This window comes from Staurois parvus, unplaced genomic scaffold, assembly GCF_062004578.1.
Source record: "Staurois parvus isolate SC_StPar_1 unplaced genomic scaffold, SC_StPar_1.0 ptg000218l, whole genome shotgun sequence".
Classification (NCBI taxonomy): domain Eukaryota; kingdom Metazoa; phylum Chordata; class Amphibia; order Anura; family Ranidae; genus Staurois; species Staurois parvus.
The window spans coordinates 8,002,408-8,023,917 of NW_028318014.1; the positions used below are offsets into that span (position 1 = coordinate 8,002,408).

Sequence of the window (21,510 nt, forward strand, 5' to 3'; positions counted from 1 at the left end):
CCTGTGTAATGCTGTTAACTTGTTATAGGTCATTTGTCTTGGACAACTTTCATTTTTTGATCGCTTCTCGGCCTTTTGGCTAAGATCAAGTGTAGTATCTGTTCTTATCAGTGCCCAGCAGGGGTGCTCCACGGTCATTCTAGCTTTGCGGGGATGACTGGTTGTATAGTACCCCTGCTGGTATGATGGGGGTCCTGATGGCTAGTACAGGCTGGAACAGAAACTGAGGCGCCCACAGGCTGTTGGGGCCCGGGAGTAATTCCCCCTGGAAAACCTGAGGGGCCCAGTTCCTCCTGATTTGAACGGATCTACCTTGTCTAGCCAGGGGCCGGGGAGGCAGAAAGTCCGCGAACCAGTGCTCCCTGAGTGGTCGCCTCAGGGGTGCTCTTAGTAACACTTGGGTGTGGGACCCCAGCGTGTGAAAAGGCACATGGTCACTGTGTTCAAACACTTTTCTTGCACTGAGCCTTTAGGATCGGGCCTTCTGGCTAAGTTCTGGGCAATTTTTGCTACGGGCCTCAGGGCCTGGTCAGTGCACAATCTGCACGACCACTTTATTTAATTTATTTTCTCCCACGTTTGTCACTTTTTCACTTTTGTGTGTGTTTTATTTCTCACAGGATGGAGGGTGTGGGTCCTCGGGCCTACCCTGAAGTCTAGGGGGAGGATGTGTGGCCTTTTGGTTCCTTCCTCCCCTGTTCCTAGGGGGTTTTCTCTTCGGGAGAACCCCCTGGCCAAGTACTGAGTGGATGGCTTTGGCCGGCCACAAGGAACGGTGGTCCGCCAGGCCTTTTGGCTAGGTGGACCAAATGGGAACCTTGTCCCTGTCAGGAGCTTCATGCCCCGGGGGATCAGGGTAGAGGTCCATCCCCTTCGGGGGAAGGACAAAGCACACCCCTAAGTGCACTTTTTTGTGGCGTTTTGCACTTGCGTACCTAATATCACTTCCGGTGGCGCAGTGACGTCACTTCCGGCGTCGGCGCCATTTCTGGAGGGATTGTGGAGCTGTATGTATATCTCAGCATCAGAACCATGGATACATACCCATGATATGGGAAAAAGGCTGTTATTTGTTACTTTACATGTGAGTGGGCATTTTGCTTTTATATTTATCTATTAACCTCTTGCCGACCGCGCATAGCCGAATGACGGCTTCACCGCGGCCGGCCAGTTCTGAGTGGACGTCATATGACGTCCTCCCAGAACGCGCTCTCCTGCGCGCCCCAGGGGGCGCGCACCCGGCGATCTCCGTGATCGCTGTGTCCTACGGACACAGCTGATCACGTGATGTGGTGAAAGGCCGATCCCACCGGCCTTTTACCACGTGATCAGCGGTGTCCAATGACACGCTGATCACAGGGAAATGCAAGTTCCGGTTCTCGGCTGCACTTTCCTCACGCTGTCAGATCGTGAGGAAAGTACTGCCGAGAACCGGCAGTTGTCAGAGCGGGGATCGGCACCGATCATCAGGGCACTGATGATTAGTGCCCTGATGATCGGTGCCCAGCAGTGACACCCGCAAGTTCCGCCCAGCAGTGCGCCCACTAGCCCCGCCCACCCGTTCCCAGCAGTGCCCCCACCTGTGCCCAGCAGTGCCCCCACCTGTGCTCAGCAGTGCACCCACCTGTGCCACTCTGCAGTGCCACCTACCTGTGCCCAGAAGTACCACCTACATGTGCCCAGCAGTGCCACCTACCTGTGCCCACCCACCTGTGCCCACCAGTGCCACCCACCTGTGCCCACCAGTGCCACCCACCTGTGCCCACCCACCAGTGCTGCCCACCAGTGCCACCCACCAGTGCAGCCCAGCAGTGCTGCCAGTCAGTGCCACCAGTCAGTGCCCAGGGGTTGTGCCAGTCAGTGCCGCCAGTCAGTGCCCAGAAGTGATGCCAGTCAGTGCCGTCTATCAGTACCCATCATCAGTGTCACCTATCAGTGCCGCCTATCAGTGCTGCATATCAGTGCCGCCTATCCGTGACCCCTAATTAGTGCTGTCTATCAGTGCCGCCTATCCGTGCCACCTCATTAGTACTGCCTATCAGTGCCCTTTAGTGCTGCCTATCAGTGCCCATCAGTGCCGCCTATCAGTGCCCATCAGTGCCGCCTCATCAACGCAAATCAGTGAAGGAGAAAAAATACCTGTTTGAAAAATTTTATAAAAGAAACAAATAAACTTTTTTTTTTTTTCAAATTTTTTGCACTTTTTTTAATTTATAGCGCAAAAAGTAAAGCGCCCAGTGGCGATTAAATACCACCAAAAGAAAGCTCTATTTGTGAGAAAAAAATGATCAAAATTTCATATGGGTACAATGTTGCATGACCGCGCAATTGTCAATCAAAGTGCGGCAGCGCTGAAAGCTGAAAATTGGCCTGGTAAGGAAGGGGGTATAAGTGCCTGGTAGGCAAGTGGTTAATTAAAACTGGATTACACTATGGAGGATCTCTTTTGTTTTTAATGTTATCTCATAAATGGTCCTGTGGAATCGAGTACCTAGGAGATAGGAGAAGATATTGGAGTGATCTATCCAAGCGGTCCATCCCTTGATGATACCTTATTTGGTGTATAAGGTCACCTATATAGCTGTTTGGCCCATTGGGTCGCATTAAGGAGGTGAGGGGCCACCTTGGCCATTTGTGGATGGTCTGCACATAGAGTGGCACTGTGATCACCTCACGGAGTTTGCTGTGATTTCTCACCATCATTTGAATTTATGGACTCTCGCACATAGCATTTACTCTATGAGCACATAACACCAGATATTGTGATATCATTTATTGTGCATTCTATGTGTGATATTTTCCTTTATATATTTTGTGTTTAAGTATAGGTTGCTAGCGCTACACTAAGAACTAAAGTTTTGCTGTCTGAAGATGCACCTTACCTGGCTCGTCTTCAGCATGTAAACTGAGCTGTGCATGCACAGATCAGCTTATCCACTGTCCCAGATTAATTTAGTGATGTGCTGCAGATAAGAAAAAAAAGTACATAAACATGGTACTGCGATTAATATCGGCTACCAGTGAACTGTACTAATGTTGAATAAATGAAGAAAAAAGCCAGCACGTAGTAGTGGGGTCATTGGTGGCTTCCTAGTAATGGCCACCTAACTTGTGTTGACCATCCAAGAGTGCAGTAGGCAAAAGGCATTTAAGTGTGGACGTCTCGTGCGGAAAGGTGACGTAGGGTCTGCGCACATCCAGATTTTTAAAATATATTAATTTGGAGCAGGGAATGGCAGGGGAGGGGAGAGCAGAGAAAAGAAAAGAGAGGGAAGGGAGAGCGTGTGTGCAGGAGTAACGTCATCCCACGCAAGCCATAAAAAATAGCTAAAGACCCTCACACAACAGAAGATGTTCGCACCAGTGAGGGACAGGACAGTTGGAGCGAAGTTAAGTTTAGTTTCGTTTTAACTGGTTTTTTTTTTCATAAAATCCCATTGGTGTTCAGGAACAATGTAAAAAGGCAGAAAGCTTCTATAATAGTTTGGTTGTTGATTTCCTAATGTAAAAGCATGCCACCTCTTCATTGCCTTTTATTCACGGCGATGCTGCTTCATAGAGGTCTTGCCTTGTTTGAGATGTTGTGTAGTACCACACCCGTCAAGCTCCCTTTTCAAAAGTACCTGGCTTATTCACTCTGCTTTGTCATTCCCATTTCCCATTTTTCTAAAATGTATTGCTGGAAAAAAAATTGGAAAACTGGTTTAAAGGTCTGTTTATGTCTATAATTGTGACTTCTGTGCTTTAGAAAATGTTAAAAATCTGAAAGCATATATGTATTTTTGTTTTTATTTTCCTTACATAAAAATACAATTTTAAATGCCAATGGTAAAACTATACTTCATGATAGACAGCCAAAGACAAATTTGTCATCTTTACTAAATTTCGAAGCATGTCATGTAACTGAAAGATTTATTCCAAAATAGGTCTTTTGCTCTAAATATCTGTCCTCTTCTTTTCATGTCTGATTTAATAGGTGTCCTAAAACAAAGTGTTGGAGTCTGATTTACTACATAAAGACAGATGGCTTTTTACCATTAAAGATGCTTTACAAACTGCTTCTACACAGTGCTAGCCTGGTATTAATATTAATGTTGAGATATCAATTATAATACAGTAGACCAGGAGTTCTATGGTCTCTTTATCAGCCGGGTGTCACATAATGTCAAGTATTGCAGAATATGTTTCATAGCATCATAATGCAGCGATTTGTATAAGTGGATTATATCATACAAAGGTAGACAACACAATGCAAGTTGACTTGAACTGGTTGAATGGAGTCATATTTGCTTGCATTCATTCAATACCTCAAGTATTTATTTTGTATGGCAGGGCATACATAAATGTGACATTTTGGAATAGAAACTTGTTCTTCAGGTAGTAAAAGAAAATTATATTAAGTAGGTACCGGTTTTATATAAAAAAGGGTGTTAAAACTTGTCTTCAAAAGTACAAAATAGTAGAGTATTTGAATTTGTTACTTGATAAAGGATTCTATCTCTGAAATTCTATTGCTATGTATGCTGTTCTGTATAAAAAAAAAAGTATTTGAAAGATTATTTCACTTTCATACGTTAATTCTTTTTCATGGCCTGCTATTTGTGCCCAAATTTGTCATCTAAGATTGACTGTGTAATTTGTCATGTGATCTAATTATCCACCCTTACTTGGCTTTTTCATTGGATTTGCTATTCTTGCCAATGAGAAACGTAAAGCGGAACTTCACTCTCGACATTGATATTCCTTATGCTGCTAGCATTAGTAAATAGATAGGAACGTATATAATATGTACTTGTTTTAAATTTTTTTTTTTTACATTTCCCCAGTTGCCTTCTGGTTTTCAGTCCTAAGCAAATGATGTCATACATCCCAGGAGTCTTGGGGAAGAGAGGAGATGGTTTCTCAGCTAAGCACACTCTTGTGCCACATGCATGAGCTAAGGGCAGATGGATTCCAGGAAATTAACTCTACATGAATCATCTGCCATTACTCGAGATGGCCATGGCCAGAAATGCTAGGGGGTGTTTTTCAAAGTTTCTCTGCAAAGTGCAGATGAGGATGGATGGGGGAGTTTGCTTTGAATATTAAAAATTAATTAAATTAAGTTTTTGGTTTGTGGTGCTCAGTTGCAGTGTGGTTCAACTTTTAGACCCCTTTGACATGGGGTGGACTCGGGCAGTGGATCCGCCTGCTCAGCTGGGAATCTGTCCGATGATCCACAGATGACAGGTCTGTGTCTGCTGGTCACAGCCCGCTGTTCCAACTGCCATCAAATTTGATCCACCAGACGGCTGGGGAATGGATCCTCGTTTGTTCGCTTTTAGTGGACACTATCTGATGTCGGAGGGTATCATCAGACACATGTTTGTTGACATCCGCTGTTCCATAGCAGGTAATAGAGGGTCCAATTGGGTCTGCCTTAAAAAACTGACAGGTGGAACCGATCGGTCCATTTGTGTGAAAGGGGCCTAAGGTATATGTTACCTCTACTGTATGTGTATTTTATAATCACAGTCCCTATCATTTTCATGTACTTATTCCATGTACCTAGTTGATCCTGCCAGTCATTTTCTTCCTTGTTCTAAACTCTCCTCTTATTCCAAGTTCCTGGTCAGTCCTGCCAGTCATTTTTCTTCCTTGTTCTAAACTGACCACACAAAGCATAGATGCAGATCTGCATTGGCATGATTATTTTACATCATTTGGCTGGCCAGTCAGAGGTACAGGACACTGTTCAGACACACAGCTGGTCAGTATTGGGTAGTTTGTTCAGCCACCACGCCCCCCACCAATCATAGCCTGCCGCTGGCGCACACTCCCTCCCAATCACAGCATGCACCATGAAGACTTACCCTCCCAATCACAGCCTGCCTCTGGCACACATTCCATCTCAATCACAGCTTGCTTCTTGAACATACCCCCTGCTCAAGCACAGCCTGCATCTTGCCTCAGGCTAAGCAGACTATGGAGTACAGGCACAGTGTGTGTCTGCGTAGTGTTCTGTAACTACGCTTCCCACTGTCAGAAAGCAGAAATGCATGATCACATGATGGAACTTTTCAACCTTGTAAAAAAGGTAAGAAAGATCATTTCTGAAACTAATCAAAAGCCTGCATAGTTATAACTGTGTCAGAAAGTGTCTATACCAGCAATGGGCAAACTACGGCCCGGCGGACCTTTTAATCCGGCCCGCGGAGCGTGATACATTGGCTGTCTGGATGTGTGTAGGCGGGGCAGCGTGACGAACGTGAGGGGAGCTAGGCTCCTCTCACAGTCCGCCCTGAAGACCGGAACGGCGCGGGAACACGGTGAGAGGAACGCGCGGAGCAAAGGTAAGTGAATTGACACAGGGGGGACTTGGCTTACTACTTGGGGGGGAATAGTACTATGAGGGATGAAATAATATGGGGAATGAATTTCTATAGGGGGGATGAATTACTATATGGGAGATGAATTACTATGGGGGATGAATTACTATATGGGGGATGAATTACTATATGGGGGATGAATTACTATGGGGGATGAATTACTATATGGGGGATGAATTACTATGGGGGATGAATTACTATATGGGGGATGAATTACTATGGGGGATGAATTACTATATGGGGGATGAATTACTATATGGGGATGAATTACTATATGGGGGATGAATTACTATGGGGGATGAATTACTATGGGGGATGAATTACTATATGGGGGATGAATTACTATGGGGGATGAATTACTATATGGGGGATGAATTACTATGGGGGATGAATTACTATATGGGGGATGAATTACTATGGGGGATGAATTACTATATGGGGGATGAATTACTATATGGGGGATGAATTACTATATGGGGGATGAATTACTATGGGGGATGAATTACTATGGGGGATGAATTACTATGGGGGATGAATTAATATGGGGGATGAATTACTATATGGGGGATGAATTACTATGGGGGATGAATTACTATATGGGGGATTAATTACTATGCTTACTATGGGGGAATATTACTATACATACTATGGATGACACATACACATCATTCATCTACTCTTGGTCCGGCCCCCGGGTCCAATATATGAACCCATTGCGGCCCTCAAGTCAAAAAGTTTGCCCACCCCTGGTCTATACCATTGTATGTTCACAACTTTAAATTGTGTTTTGTAAAATCCAAAAGCCCGGGTGGACTGGCTGCACTCTGAAGAATCCAAGTTTATTCCAGTACAGCACTATGACACATGAAGGCACAGGAAAGTCAAGTCAGGAAAACACACAAAACTGTTTACCTTTTCACTTCAAGAAAAACCAGAAACAAAATGATAGATCTATCATGTGTGCTGATACATTTATTTTAGGTATATTCCAATATATCCTACTGTAAATTCTTAATTTTCCTAAGTCTTATATACTTGGGATCTTTCAATTTTCTTTGACCAAAGTAAAACTTTAGAAGCCCAGGTAATTCAAACTGAGCATATGGTGAAATAACTCACACATAAACATCATAAACATGCGTTGCCTTCAGTAACAGCTACTTGTCAAGCAATCATATCCAGCGCTATAGACAGCTAATGCAGATCTCAACTTTACCTCTACTTTACCTCTGAAAGCTGTCTCCTTCCTTCCACATTTTTCTGACAGTCCTTAAGAGGACCTTTCTATAACCCAAGAACACATTCTATCAGTTAGCTGCAGTGAGGAAGAATTACCTGACCGGAGGAACTGGATTGCAATATTTCACAACTACCATGAAACCCTGGTGGGGGATGTGGAAGTGTGATAAGAATTTTTTTTACCTATTGGCTGTTTGTTAAGGAAGCTGGCATGTGCCTGATCCTTAAAAACCATATTTTTGGCACATGACCCCCAAAACACACCCTGGGTGCGTTTTTGGTGTGGTTCCCATTGATTTCTATGGAAGGTACATGCAAAACGTTTAAACCCACAGCGCAGCAATATGAAAAGTCCCATAGGTTGTAAAAGGAAATAATTTTGATGCTCTTTTGTCCTGCTAGAGAAATTGTGTTCCTGTGCAACAAAAGCTCATCAGTGTGCAAACACTCTGAGTGATCAGTGAACATTGCAGGGTGTGATGGAGGGTAGGCAGGACAGAACACACAAAGCGGATGGCAAACACACAAAGCTTTATTGAGACAAAATGACAGTCACTCAATGGAGGGATTGCAGGGAGGGTGACCTCACCAGTAGGGGAATAGTAAGGAGAGGGCCCAAAACACTTGTATTCCGGCCCCAAGGGCAAGTTAAAGTCTCTGCCTCACTGTTGGATTACAAACTGTCTGCAGAGGAACAGTTCAAGAACAGTTCAGACAAAACAGGGGAAGCATGTACTCACGGATCCAATAGGGTGCCCGGTCTCCCAGGGGGCAAGATAGTATTACACAGGTACCTGCTGGAGTCCGGAGTTTGCATGTGGTCTCTCCCTCAGCTGGGTCTCAGGCAGGCTGACATGTGCGATCTCCCCCCTTTGGCTGGGGGTCTCAGGCAGGCTGGCATGTGCGGTCTCCCCCCTTTGGCTGGGAGTCTCAGGCAGGCTGGTGTGTGCGATCTCCCCCCTTTGGCTGGGGGTCTCAGGCAGGCTGGCGTGTGCAATCTCCCCCCTTTGGCTGGGGGTCTCAGGCAGGCTGGCGATTGCGGGGTCCCCCCGTATCCTTGGGGGTCTCTGGCAGAGTTAGACACGAGGGTCCTGCTGCAGCTGCGGTCCCTCGATGGCTGCGCAGCAGAAAGAATGACCAAGGAGCCCGGCATCAGCCTTCTTACGCTGATGCAGGACGCTCTCCGGTCCTCCTGGCAACTGTGGGCGGGCTGGGGCCGGGGCCGGCGTGCCTCATCGCCCGGCAACGAGGCACGCCCCCTGGACATGGGCCGCACTCTCGTGAGCGTGACCTTTGTCCAGTGACATCCGCAAGCGCGGGAACTCCCCATGCCCGCTCTGCGGATGACAGGACCAGGTGGCGTCAGTCTGACGCCGCGGTCCGGAACATCCCGGCAGGAGGTTCGCACCTCTCCACGGAGAGGTGTGAACCTCGCTACCTTCTCCTCTCCGGCCACGCCGTAGGAGGAGAAGATAGTGGCAGGGGTGGTAAAAGCCGCACTTCTTGTCCTGCGCGGCAGGACGAGAGGTGGAGGGGGGCCACTTAGCAAAGAGGAGGGAAGGTAAAGCCGGACGAACAGTGGATAACAGTGGGGGGTGAATTCATTACTTGAATTTGGGAACATTTGGCAGGACGACATGGAGGAGGAAATACGTTAATTGAATTTGGGGACATTTGGCAGGATGACACGGAGGAAATGCATTAATTGAATTTGGGAACATTTGGCACAAGACAGTAAGGAATGCATTAAGGATGTATTTCATTTGGGCACAAGGAATTAATGATGGGATTAAGGCAGAAATTAATAATTGGCAGAGCACCTATATTGTGACACAGGGATTTAAACAAACTTTGTTGCAGAGTCCTACCTGTTTCTGCTCTGCAGAAAGCTGTTTGTTGTCTGCAGAGTGAATCTGTATGGGAGTGACTGTTTCATTATTAATCAGCTGATGCACTTGCAAGGCTTTAATGACTAGAGTGACAGGGCCTGCATTTCCATTAAAAGTGATTAACCCTGGCCTCTGCGGACGCTCGTTGGAAGTCATTCCCATCCATGGCCCGTAAACGTGCCCGGGACACCCTGGCAGCAGAGTTGGATCTACTCGCCTCTTCAGAGGCGGAGCGGGCCCTGCGTTGGACCAAACACAAATTTTATTCCTGTGCGAATAAGCCTGGTCCGATGCTGGCCAGGAAACTCAATTCTGTGGGGAAACCCCACAAACCGATCCGATTGCGACTTCCCGTGGGTGGCTGTACTTCTAATCCCCAGCAGATTGTCTCCCGTTTTGCGGACTTTCTCTCGCGTCTTTATGCTAAACCAGATCCCTTCCCTGTGGCTCAGGCAGAGGCATTTTTTCAAGACCTCCAACTCCCTGGCCTATCTGAGGCAGCGCAGAAGGCCCTCAATGCCGGTGTTACCGTACTGGAAGTGCTACAAGCTATTAAATCTCTACGGTCCACCCCGGCCCCAGGTCCAGATGGTTTTTCCGGCCTCTACTATAAGAAATTTGCAACTCTGTTAGCACCCTTCTTGACTGATTATTTTAATGAGTTACGACAGGGCTCCTTGCCCTCTCCAGACGCGCTTAGAGCTCATATCTCTATGATTCCTAAGACAGCCGATAATGTGCAGGAACCGCAAGCCTTTCGGCCCATTTCTCTTCTTAATGAAGACCTGAAGATATTAGGCAAGATTCTCAGCTGTCGTATCAATAAATATTTGCGTAGCCTGATTCACAGGGATCAAGTGGGTTTCATCCCTGGGAGACAGGCGGGTGATAATGTTCGTAAGGTGGTTCATCTTATACATTTTCTACAACAACGGAAAATACCGGGATTCCTACTGTCCTTAGACATATATAAAGCCTTTGATTCTCTATCCTGGGACTATCTGCGGTTTGTGCTGTCTCGCTGGGGTTTTGGGGATTCTATTCTTTCTTGGATTCAAGCCTTGTATTCTTCCCCGTCGGCTTCCGTTAAATACGCTGGGTATTTCTCAGATTCCTTTCCTATTTGGCGAGGTACGAGACAGGGATGCCCCCTGTCCCCAGCACTCTTTGTCCTGGCGCTTGAGCCGTTGGCAATGGCGCTCCGGACTGATTGCAATATTTCGGGGGTTCCATACGCTGGACAGGAGTTCAAGTTGAACCTTTTTGCAGACGATGCCCTCTTGACTCTCACTAACCCCTTGACGACGCTTCCAAATTTGCAACAGGTTCTTGAGCGCTTCTCCTTGATTTCGGGTCTCTGTATCAATTTGGATAAGACTGTCGCTCTTAATATTACTTTGGCCTCAGATTTAGTTTCGCGCCTACAGTCCCACTTCCCTTATAAATGGGCTTCTTCTTCTCTTGAATATCTAGGCATCCGCTTGACCCCCACCTATGACTCACTGTTTGCTGCAAACTACTATCCACTGCTTCGCTCTGTGTCCTCTCTTATGCATTCTTGGCAATTTCCACACCTGTCATGGATTGGACGGATTAATTCAGTAAAAATGACCATCTTGCCGAAACTGCTATACTATTTTCGCACCCTCCCAGTGCGGGTTCCTCCTCATTTCCTTCGGTTGCTTCAGGCAAAGATTATGCGTTTTATCTGGGCCAATAAACGCCTCAGAGTTTCCAGAACTACGCTTTTTGTCCATAGACTTCAGGGGGTTCCCAATGTTACTAAATATTATCAGGCGAGCCAGATCGCCCCGCTATCTATGTTGCATGCTTCCTCAGGCATACCTCTCTGGGTCCTCCTGGAACTACCTAATTGTGCCCCTATTGCGATATCGACACTTCTATGGCTTCCCTCTGCCCTGCGTCCCACGGCACTGAGTCCGATTTTGCTCCATGGCTTACAAGTGTGGGACTCGGTACGTTACTCCAGTGGCCTAATGTTACCTTTTTTGCCTTTGCTCCCAATCACTAACAACCCCCTCTTCCCACCAGGTTTAGATCAACCAAGGGCGTTTTCTTGGTGGGTGACCAATGGTTTTTCCCAGGTACGACACTTTTTGACCTCTCGGTCCTTCCCTACCTGGAATTCTCTTCGGGAGTCACGGGATGTCCCTCCGGCTGAGTTTTTTCGTTACCTTCAATTGCGGCATTGGCTGATCTCATTGCGGGGCACGTCTGTCTTCCCGTACCAGAAATCTGCCTTTGAACAGCTTTGCCAACAACGGCCAGGTGCCCCAGGCCTTACTTCCCTTCTTTATGCAGCTTTGAATAGACGCTCGCCGCATACTTCTCTTTCATATGTCATTCAGTGGGAGCGCGACCTGGGAGTGGCCGTGGATCCGGAGGACTGGAATAAGGCCTGGTCACTCATAGCTAAATGCTCATTTAATACGACCACGCTGGAGGCAGCCTATAAGGTATTGTTTCGCTGGTACTGGGTTCCGGCTCGGTTGGCCCGGGCTAACCCTGCCTGTAGTGATCAATGTTTTCGGGGTTGTGGCCATCGTGGAGATGTATTGCATATCTGGTGTTCATGCCCGAGACTGTTTCGTTTTTGGTCTCGTGTGTTTGGCCTCCTTTTCACCTTGTTCCATCTCTCCATCCGCTGGGATGCTCGGTATGCTTTGCTTCATTGCCCCATACCGGGCCTCTTGGCTCATCAGCAGAAGTTGGCTTCCTATCTGTTTTTATCGGCCACTAGAACAATTGCTCAGGCCTGGAGGAGTCCGGTTGTCCCTCTTCAGGGGGTGCGGGATCGTATGACCACTATGATGCTCAACGAACAGATGTCGAGTATCCGCAACGACTCCCAACATAAATTTTTGAAAATATGGGAGCCGTGGTTGCAATATGCCTTTCCCACACTCTCCCCGGCTAGTCTGGGGATGTAATGGCTTTCGGTATTGGCGCTCTTGGACCCCTGCCCCTTGCCCCTCTCCTTTTTTTTTTTTTTTTTTTTTTTTCTTCCCCTCTTTCTTCTTTTTTCATTCTTTCTCTGTTTTGGTGTGACTGGCCTGCTGCATTTAGTTGTTATAGTCAGTTACAGTAATGTTTTGTAATTTATGTGCCATTGATATCCTCTGTGTGGGCGTACCTTTTGCCCTGTTGGCATTAGAGCACTGTTTTTTCTTTTTTTTTTTCTTTTAAATTTTTTTTTATCTGTGCAATTGATAGCCCCTGCGTGGGCGTGTTTTATTGCCTCTCTTTTATACTGTTTAAAAATTAATAAAAACCATTGAAATAGAAAAGTGATTAACCCTTTAGGAGTATCTCACCGAAACTGACATTTTTGTTGCAGGGGATGCTTAAAATCTGACTTGCATTTTAGTGCAGACTTCTGGGAAAATCAATGTGCCAATCAAACAAGCAGAAAATGACATCTCTGGGGGTAGATCGCCTCCAGGTTGCAATATTACACTGTATTTTACAGAAAATAACAGCACTGCAAATTGTAAAGCGAAGATCATTTTTAATAACAATAAATTACAATCTGGCTTGTGTCAAAATTGTACATTATTTGCTATATTTTTTTCTTTTACAACTCTTACCTTTTATAAGTGCTCATATTATAAAAGTTCAACTTTTTTTCTGACCGAAACTGAAGGAATGAAAAATATGAATAGGAATAAATAATCCAGTATTTGTTATGCCACCAGTAGTAAATGCACAAGAACCCTGGGACTTTCCCCTTTTTACTCATTTTTGTGTGTGTGTGTTATTTATGCAGTAGAGCTTGATTGGCTGCTAGAGCTTCTTCCAGTATGTGAACACTGTACAAGGCATGACAGGAGGCTGATATCTTGACAGATTTAGGTACTATGCTAGTTGTATGTAAATATAATATACAGTATGTGGTAGTTTTACACTCACCGGCCACTTTATTAGGTGCACCTGTTCAATTGCTTGGTAACTCAAATTGCTAATCAGCCAATCACATGGCAGCAACTCAATGCATTATCCATCTAGATATGGTGAAGACAACTTGCTGAAGTTCAAATCGAGCATCAGAATGGGCAAGAAAAGGGACTTAAGTGACTTTGAACATGGCATGGTTGTTGATGCCAGACAGGCTGGTCTGCGTTTTTCAAAAACTGCTGATCTACTTGGATTTTCACGCACAACCACCTCTAGGATTTACAGAGAATGGCCCAAAAAAGAGAAAATATCCAGTGAGCTGCAGTTGGACGGAAATGCCTTGTTGATGTCAGAGGTCAGAAGAAAATGGGCAGACTGGTTTGAGATGATAGAAAGGTAACAGTAATTTATGTCAATATGGACCAAAATCTCTGGGGAATGTTTCTAAAACCTTGTTGAATCTATGTCATGAAAAATTAAGGCAGTTTGAAATAAAAAAAAAATTAAGGCAGATCTGAAGACAAAAGGTGGTCCAACCTGGTCCTAGCAAGGTGTATCTAATAAAGTGACTGTTGAGTGTTCAAGAACTTACAACTGCTTTAAATAGTATTTTGTTTGCATCTGCATGGACTGCAGCATAAACTGCAGTTTTAGTGTACCCATCCTTCCTGAAGCCCTCTCCTTTTATCTACTTTTAATCAATTTACACACGTTATTTCCTGCTGTCTTCAGGCCAGTCCAGTGATGTTCTGGGTCCTTACTTTGTCCTCTGGTGATGGCAGTGGCTGATCCTTACTCCTGGACATGCAGTAATGGTGTGTGAGCATCATGCTGTCCAAGAGTACTGGGCACCCCCTGCAGCATGATGATGCACTCCCTATTTTGTGTCGATGATGGCTTGGCATTCAAACCAGTGGAGGCCCAGTGCAGCATCACAGAGCAATGAGTCTGCGGGGACAACACCTGGGAGGAAATTATTATGGCAATAGAAGCTGTTTTTTTATTTTCACAAATGCTGTCAATAGCGTTTTTCATTTTTTTGTAATTAGGAGGAGTTGGGCTTTAAGATCAATAAAGTGTGCAATTTTCACTTAGAAAAGAAAAATGGAACCAATGAATCTATATGATTAGTGACCCTCAAACTTTTCTATTGATTAAGAAATATTAGGGCATTTATTTTTAGAATGCAAATCTGCCATGTATACAGTAATGTATTCTCTAATCCTCAGGGTATATTGTCATGAAAATTCCTAATGATTTGAGCCATGCATATTAGAGGAGTTTTTAGGGACTTGAACTCTATTTTCTGCACTGTAGATTTAGCTTTACTGTTCACTGTATTAGTGGCTTTCTATCCCTGGAAGTCTTTAGAAACAGTGTCTGGCACCAGCTTACTATTAGGCAGTAATTAGTATAACTAACAGCTAATATGAAAGAGTAGAATAGAGGTCGTCATAAGACTTCAAAGGTCTTAACAGGTTAAGGTTGGAGGGCAGTCTCTACTCTTGCTTAATCTGTTGCCATATCTGGTGAGATTTGTTGAAATCTTCGGTGACCTTCAACCCTGAGGTGTTGCTTTCTCAGAATGTACCGGTCACATGTCATGTTCTTTATTCCAATCTGTTTAGATGTGCATGGGACTCTGGGAATAGCAGCTTTGCTTTAGAGTTCATGCACAAATGGACTGACTTAAATCTCTCTCAAGCCACTGCTGGTAGCAGAAGTAAGACTACAGTCTTGGCATACACACCAAGCTACCCATCTTTCCATTTACCTTGTTCAGCCCACACTGCTCATGGCACGAAACACACATCATTTAGCTTCTATCTAAATATCCAGCTGATTATTTATAAGAAATGTGTACTTGCCTACACTGGGTCATTCCATGCCAGTTCAGCTCAGTTGATAAATGCTACCCACATTATCCTCCTTTTATAGTGCAACTACATTATTAAGAGAACATAAACTTAATTAACCTATCGTTTCTGCTCTGTGTGTGCTTTTTACAAGGTAACTTATGTATCAAATCTAATTATTATACTATTGCTTTTCACTGTATGAAAGCTAAAGTCTTAAGCTGGTCATACATTATACAGTTTTCTTGTTTAATTTACATTTACTTACATAGATTTACCTTCAATTATGGAGTGCAAAGGCCTGCCTGATTGCACACAATTAAAAGTATTTAGATTTGACACCATATTATATGGTTTTGGTAAAAAAAAATTGTATAATGTATGACCAGCTTTAATCTTTAATAGAATACTTGAAGTTTTACTAAACCCAGGACCCTGTATTCACTATATCTGGTCTCCCACAGTACACAGAACATGGAAATTCAAACATTATAGTAAATAAAAACTGCTAAATACCTTTTCTCATCAGCAGTATGTAGCAGTCTTGTGACTTCTGTCAGTGTATGGCCGAGCACTGGTCAAAGCTGGTTATACTGGTTGTATAATATATATGTAAAACACTGCGTAAATTGACGGCGCTATATAAGTATCTTTAATAAATAAATAAATTGGCCCTGTACTGATCACATGCATTCTCCCCCCCCCCCAAAAAAAAACCTCTCTAGCATAACACACCAAACTGAGGATGCGCAGAGTGTCCCTTAGGGCTCTGTACTATCAGCAGATGGATTAGCAACTGTGGGAGAAGGGGAGGATCAGAAAAGACAGGACCAAATAGACTTTTTACATAATATGGAGTATTAGTCCCTTAGGTTCCATAGTGAGTATAACAAGCATGCTTTACTGCATACAATGCCTTGAAAAAGTATTCATACCACATGAAATTTTTCAACTTTTTCATGTTACAACCAAAAACATAAATGTATTTTATTGGGATTCTATGTGATAGACCAACAAAAAGTGACACATAGTTGTGAAGTGGAAAAATGTTTTACAAATAAATATCTGAAAAGTATGGCGTGTATTTGTATTCAGCACCTTCCATATTCAGATATTTATTTGTAAAAAAGTTTGAAAACCATTTATCATTTTCCTTCTATTTCACAATTATGTGCCACTTTATGTTGGTCTGTCACATAAAATCCCAATATAATACATTTACTTTTGTGGTTGTAACATGACAAAATATGGAAAATTTCAAGGGGTATGAATACTTTTTCAGGGCACTGTATGCAGACAGATTTTATTGTTATTGGTTTAGTAACACTTTAAAGTTTATTTCCACTTTTGCAGCCAAATTGAGATAACCCCTACATTATACAGTATATCAGCAGATTGCGGGTGCAGTCTTGGGCTCCTGCAGTATCTCAGGATAGCTGTCTGCCCGTATCTAGTACAGGCAGCCAGGCAGGAATATCAATGGACTACAAGAGTGCTCACCAACAAGAAGATCCTCCGCCTGTTGTCACAGGGAGATGAGATCAGCAGGGAGAGGCTGCAGATGCTGGAACATGTTACTTGTTTCACCCTAAAAATGATGAACTTATCCTTTAAATGTCTCTATTCACATAGCAGAACTTTAAAAAAAAAAATACAATTTGCTGCTTACCTTTATAGATGCTCTATTCTGGACCCTAAAGCAAGAAAGAAATCCCAGGTAGTGTTCTTTGTTTATGAGGGGGCTGGGCACTTGAGTTTACCATAATTAACCATGTGTGCACTGTGCTGGTTTTCAATTTCAACTAGATTTTGAGCACTCCCTAACAAAGAGTTAAAGTTGTAGAGGCTGGGCTTCTTGCATTGCATGTTTATGAGGACAGACTTGGGACAGGCTCACTTTAACATGTTCAAATAACTTTGCAGTGATTCACCTTTACTGTGTGAATTGCAAATATATAGTAGTGTTTACTCAAATTTGACTGCAAAAGTGGAAATACGTTTTAAAAGATGACGTTTCTGACTTTGTTTCATCATTGAGGATGCATTTACCCCATGTCAAGTCACATTTCCTCACCCCCTTAACTTTGGCTCTTTCACTTTCTGAAGAAAGCTTTAACATACTGTATATAGTTAGACTTTTGTGTTACCATTTAATACAGCATAACTCCAATTAATAGTCTTTTTTCTCTAATTCTGGGCATTCTGTTGCAGGACTTATTTTGTGCCAGGTTTTTAACCTTTATAAATCCTTACTATGGCTGAGATAAGTGCTGCTTGGCTTTTCAGCTAAAATTTCCATTTGTATGAATTCTCCAAACAGATGACCACTTTTCATTTCTTGTGTTTCTATCACAAGCTGGCAGGGAAACAGGAAGTGAGGTGATAATTGCCCTCCTATATCCCCAATAATATCATAGACAGCAATTTGACAAAAGTACTTGCTTTCCAAGTAAAAAAAAAAATGTTGGCTGGAGTCAGACTTTAATTATTTCCATGTTAACTGCTTTCCAGAATTTCCATGATGCATTAATGGAAGGTACACCTGCATATTTCATGGCCATACTAGGGTTTTAAGGGTGATCTCTTCACTGAACTGTAGAAGATTTGGCAGGGGATCTTACTTGTTTTCACACAACTCACAAATTTACAAAAAATCTAAAAAGCTAGAATTTTACATTAATACCTCAAATATCCTAGTAATAGTTAACGCCATGTTGTGTTAAATGTTGTGTCAGTTTAATCATTTGACTTCAGGTGCCTGTAGTAACTGCTTTAGCCCTGGTTCACACCAATGCGATTTGTCATGGGATTTAACAGTTCAGAATCACATGACAAGTCGCACCATATTTGCAGCAATGGAACTGTTCAAATCATTGCGACTCAAGCCGCAGCAACTTTGTAAAATGTTACTGCACTACTTTGTTGTGATTTCCCTTCGACTTGCATTGACGTCTGTTAATCACTTGCCTTCCAGAGAATTTACCCCCCTTCTTGACCAGGCCATTTTTTGTGATACAGCGCTGCGATACTTTAACTGGCAACTGTGCAGTCATGCAACGCTGCACATAAATGAAATTTATGTCATTTTTTTTCCCACAAATAGAGCTTTCTTTCGGTGGTATTTGATCACCTTTGAAAAAAATAATATTGTGGACTTTTTGATATAAAACATATATAGTAAAAAAAATTTAAGAATCAAATTTCTTCATAAATGTAGGCGAAAATGTATTCTGTTACGTCTTTGCTAAAAAAAAAATCCGAATCCATGTAAATGAATTAGTTTACTTGAAAGTTATAGCATCTACAAATGGCGGTATATATACTGGATTTTTTCTTTATATACTAGTAATGTCAGTGATTAGCGACTTATAGCGGGACTGCGGCGGGCATTCTGACACTGGGTGGGAACTGACTAACTGCCACTGACATCCCCAGTGACACTAATACAGTGATCAATGCTAATAAAAAGCATTGACACTGTACTAATGACACTGGACAGGAAGGGGTTAACATCTGGGGCGATCAAAGGGTTAGCTATGTGCTGAGTGTGTTTTACTAGAGAGACATGGTGCTTTGCATTTCTCTGCTGTGCAAAGAAATACAAAGCAGCATGTATTTGCTGGCAGGAGAGAGACCTGTGTTGTTTACACACAGGTCTCTCCCCTGTCAGCTTTCCCCGATGATCGTCGAGTGCCGGTGGGGAATTTCATTCCGGGACCCAGTGATTGACATCCCTAGCCGCCAATGGCGGTGCGGGTAGGGTAGTGCGGGCCCTCCCTATCCGAAAATGCAAATCACGTATATATACGTCATTTGCGCAGCCCTGCCACCCTGTAGCAGTATTCCCACTATAGGGCGGCAAGCAAGCGGTTAAATTAAGTCCCAAGCCTCAGTTAAATTGCACATCAAAATTGCACTAATCAGTGGCTTTGAAATTGTGCTGAAGTAGCAAAATTTCAAAGCTGCTCTGGTGTGAACCAGTGTTTTACAGACATCCTTTTTCTATAACAAATATTTTGTTTGATGATGTATCTACTCTTAAAATAAAAAATTAGAATGGGAAAATTAGTATTCACACAGTATTTTTTTAAAAAAAGCTTTCCCAACAAGAATATTCTGTGAGAGTTTCTCCCCTCTGGCCCCAGTTCACTGTGGTCCTGATCTGAATCAATTGGATTTACGTTGTGGTAATTTAAAGCAGCAGTTAAAGTTTTACAAATCAGTGGCTACTTATTAAAAGGCACTAAATTTTTCCCTTTCACAAACTAACCAAGCTAAACTTTATGAGCGCTCCCAAAACCAGCTGTATCATTTCCCCTCATGCTTCATTTTCCTTTTTGAAAATTAACTGAGATTTACTGTAATATTATTATTATTCAGCATGTTCAATTGTTATTTCTTGATTGGAGTATTAAGCCTAAGATCTGTTGAAATGGGTATATCAATCATGGCCTAAAACACCTCACTGAAGTGACACATTAATATAAAGTCGGGAACAAGTCTTTCTCCCAAATGTTTTCCTTACATAACAGTTTATATGTTCAGACCTGATCTGTGACATGTACTCTACAGTTAAGTGCCATTAATCCATTTACAGCTGCTAGCTGCAAAGAGCCAAAATTACCAGTTAAAGAATTTATCAGATGTTGAGGGGAATTTACACTCTCTAGCATTGTTCAGCTTTTAAATGTTAAGTGAGAAGCATTTGCAAAGGCTTAAAGTCAGCCTTTTTATTTTTCTTAAAATAGGGAGTTAGTTTGGCAACAGTCCTTGGTTCTGAGCTGCTTGGCCCCAGTCCAACGTGCTGGTTGTTTGGCCACACTTAGTTCCACATGGCTGGCTCTAGATGGCAGAAATGGCCTAGCTCTTTATTGACCTATTGCCCGTGACACTCCCACCTCATTCTCAAGGTTTTCATCCCCATCAGAATCCAGAGAGACTGAATCATTGCAGCTAAAAATCAAGAATCATTCCTTTGTTAAGTGAACTAAACACTGTATCGCAAAGAAGGTGTCTGTTCATTTTAGATGGAACTCATTAAATCGTGCATTTGACTTCATAAATGTATGCTAAATTTCACATTCCACTGCATTATTTTCCACGTCTTTACACATTGTGGAATAATGGCTTGATACCATTGGCATAACTTAATTGTATTTATAAAAATGTAAACATGTACACTGAGCAATGCAAGTTGATTGCCAAGCACAAAATATAATGAAGAGCTTTACTAAAAATGTGTGAATATGCACTGATCAAATTCATATCTAGTTTTTTAGTTATATATATGAAGTATAAGACAATAAACAACCTTGAGTGTGTGATAATGTAATACAAATGTTGTTACTATGTAGATTTGTAATTATCTGTATACATAGGGCAGCCTTTGTTATCGCACAGAGAATTTTAAAGTAAATGTAATATATTGCAGCTTACCAATCATTAGACATGGTGGCTGTATTAGTTTTTCTTTTTTTAGGCTTTTTCCCTTAGTGATCTGGCTAGTAACACACCTCCTGTGTTAGAGCAGCACATTCTGAATGAATGAGTACAGGGGCAAATTTGGATATTGGACAGGGGGCGTTGTCAGTCTGTGGGGAGGGAATTCCAGCTAATACTTTATAATCAGTTACAGCAGAGAGTTTCCTTTTTCCTTTTGAGATCAAGGTTTTATATATATATATATATATATATATATATATATATATATATATATATACATATATATACAGTGGGGATTGAAAGTTTGTTCACCCCAGCTAAAAATTTGTATTAATGTGCATAAAGAAGCCAAGGAAAGATGGAAAAATCTCCAAAAGGCATCAAATTACAGATTAGACATTCTTATAATATGTCAACAAAAGTTAGATTTTATTTCCATCATTTACACTTTCAAAATAACAGAAAACAAAAAAATGGCGTCTGCAAAAGTTTGGGCACCCTGCAGAGTTAATATCTTGTACTGCCCCCTTTGGCAAGTATCACAGCTTATAAACGCTTTTTGTAGCCAGCCAAGAGTCTTTCAATTCTTGTTTGAGGTATCTTTGCCCATTCTTCCTTACAAAAGTCTTCCAGTTCTTTGAGATTTCTGGGCTGTCTGTCACGCACTGCTCCATAGATTTTCAATTATGTTGAGGTCAGGAGATTGTGAAGGCCATGGCAAAACCTTCAGTTTACGCCTCTTGATGTAATCCCCCGTGGATTTCGAGGTGTGTTTAGGATCATTATCCTTTTGTAGAAGTC

At 42.9% G+C, this 21,510-nt stretch overlaps 1 protein-coding gene and 1 pseudogene across 1 annotated transcript in view; both read left to right on the forward strand.

Moving 5' to 3' along the window:
- Positions 1–21,510, forward strand: part of ARB2A (ARB2 cotranscriptional regulator A) — a 662,616-nt gene that overhangs the window by 524,380 nt on the left and 116,726 nt on the right. The window lies entirely within an intron of this gene.
- On the forward strand, positions 60–177 carry LOC149460895 (U2 spliceosomal RNA; annotated as a pseudogene).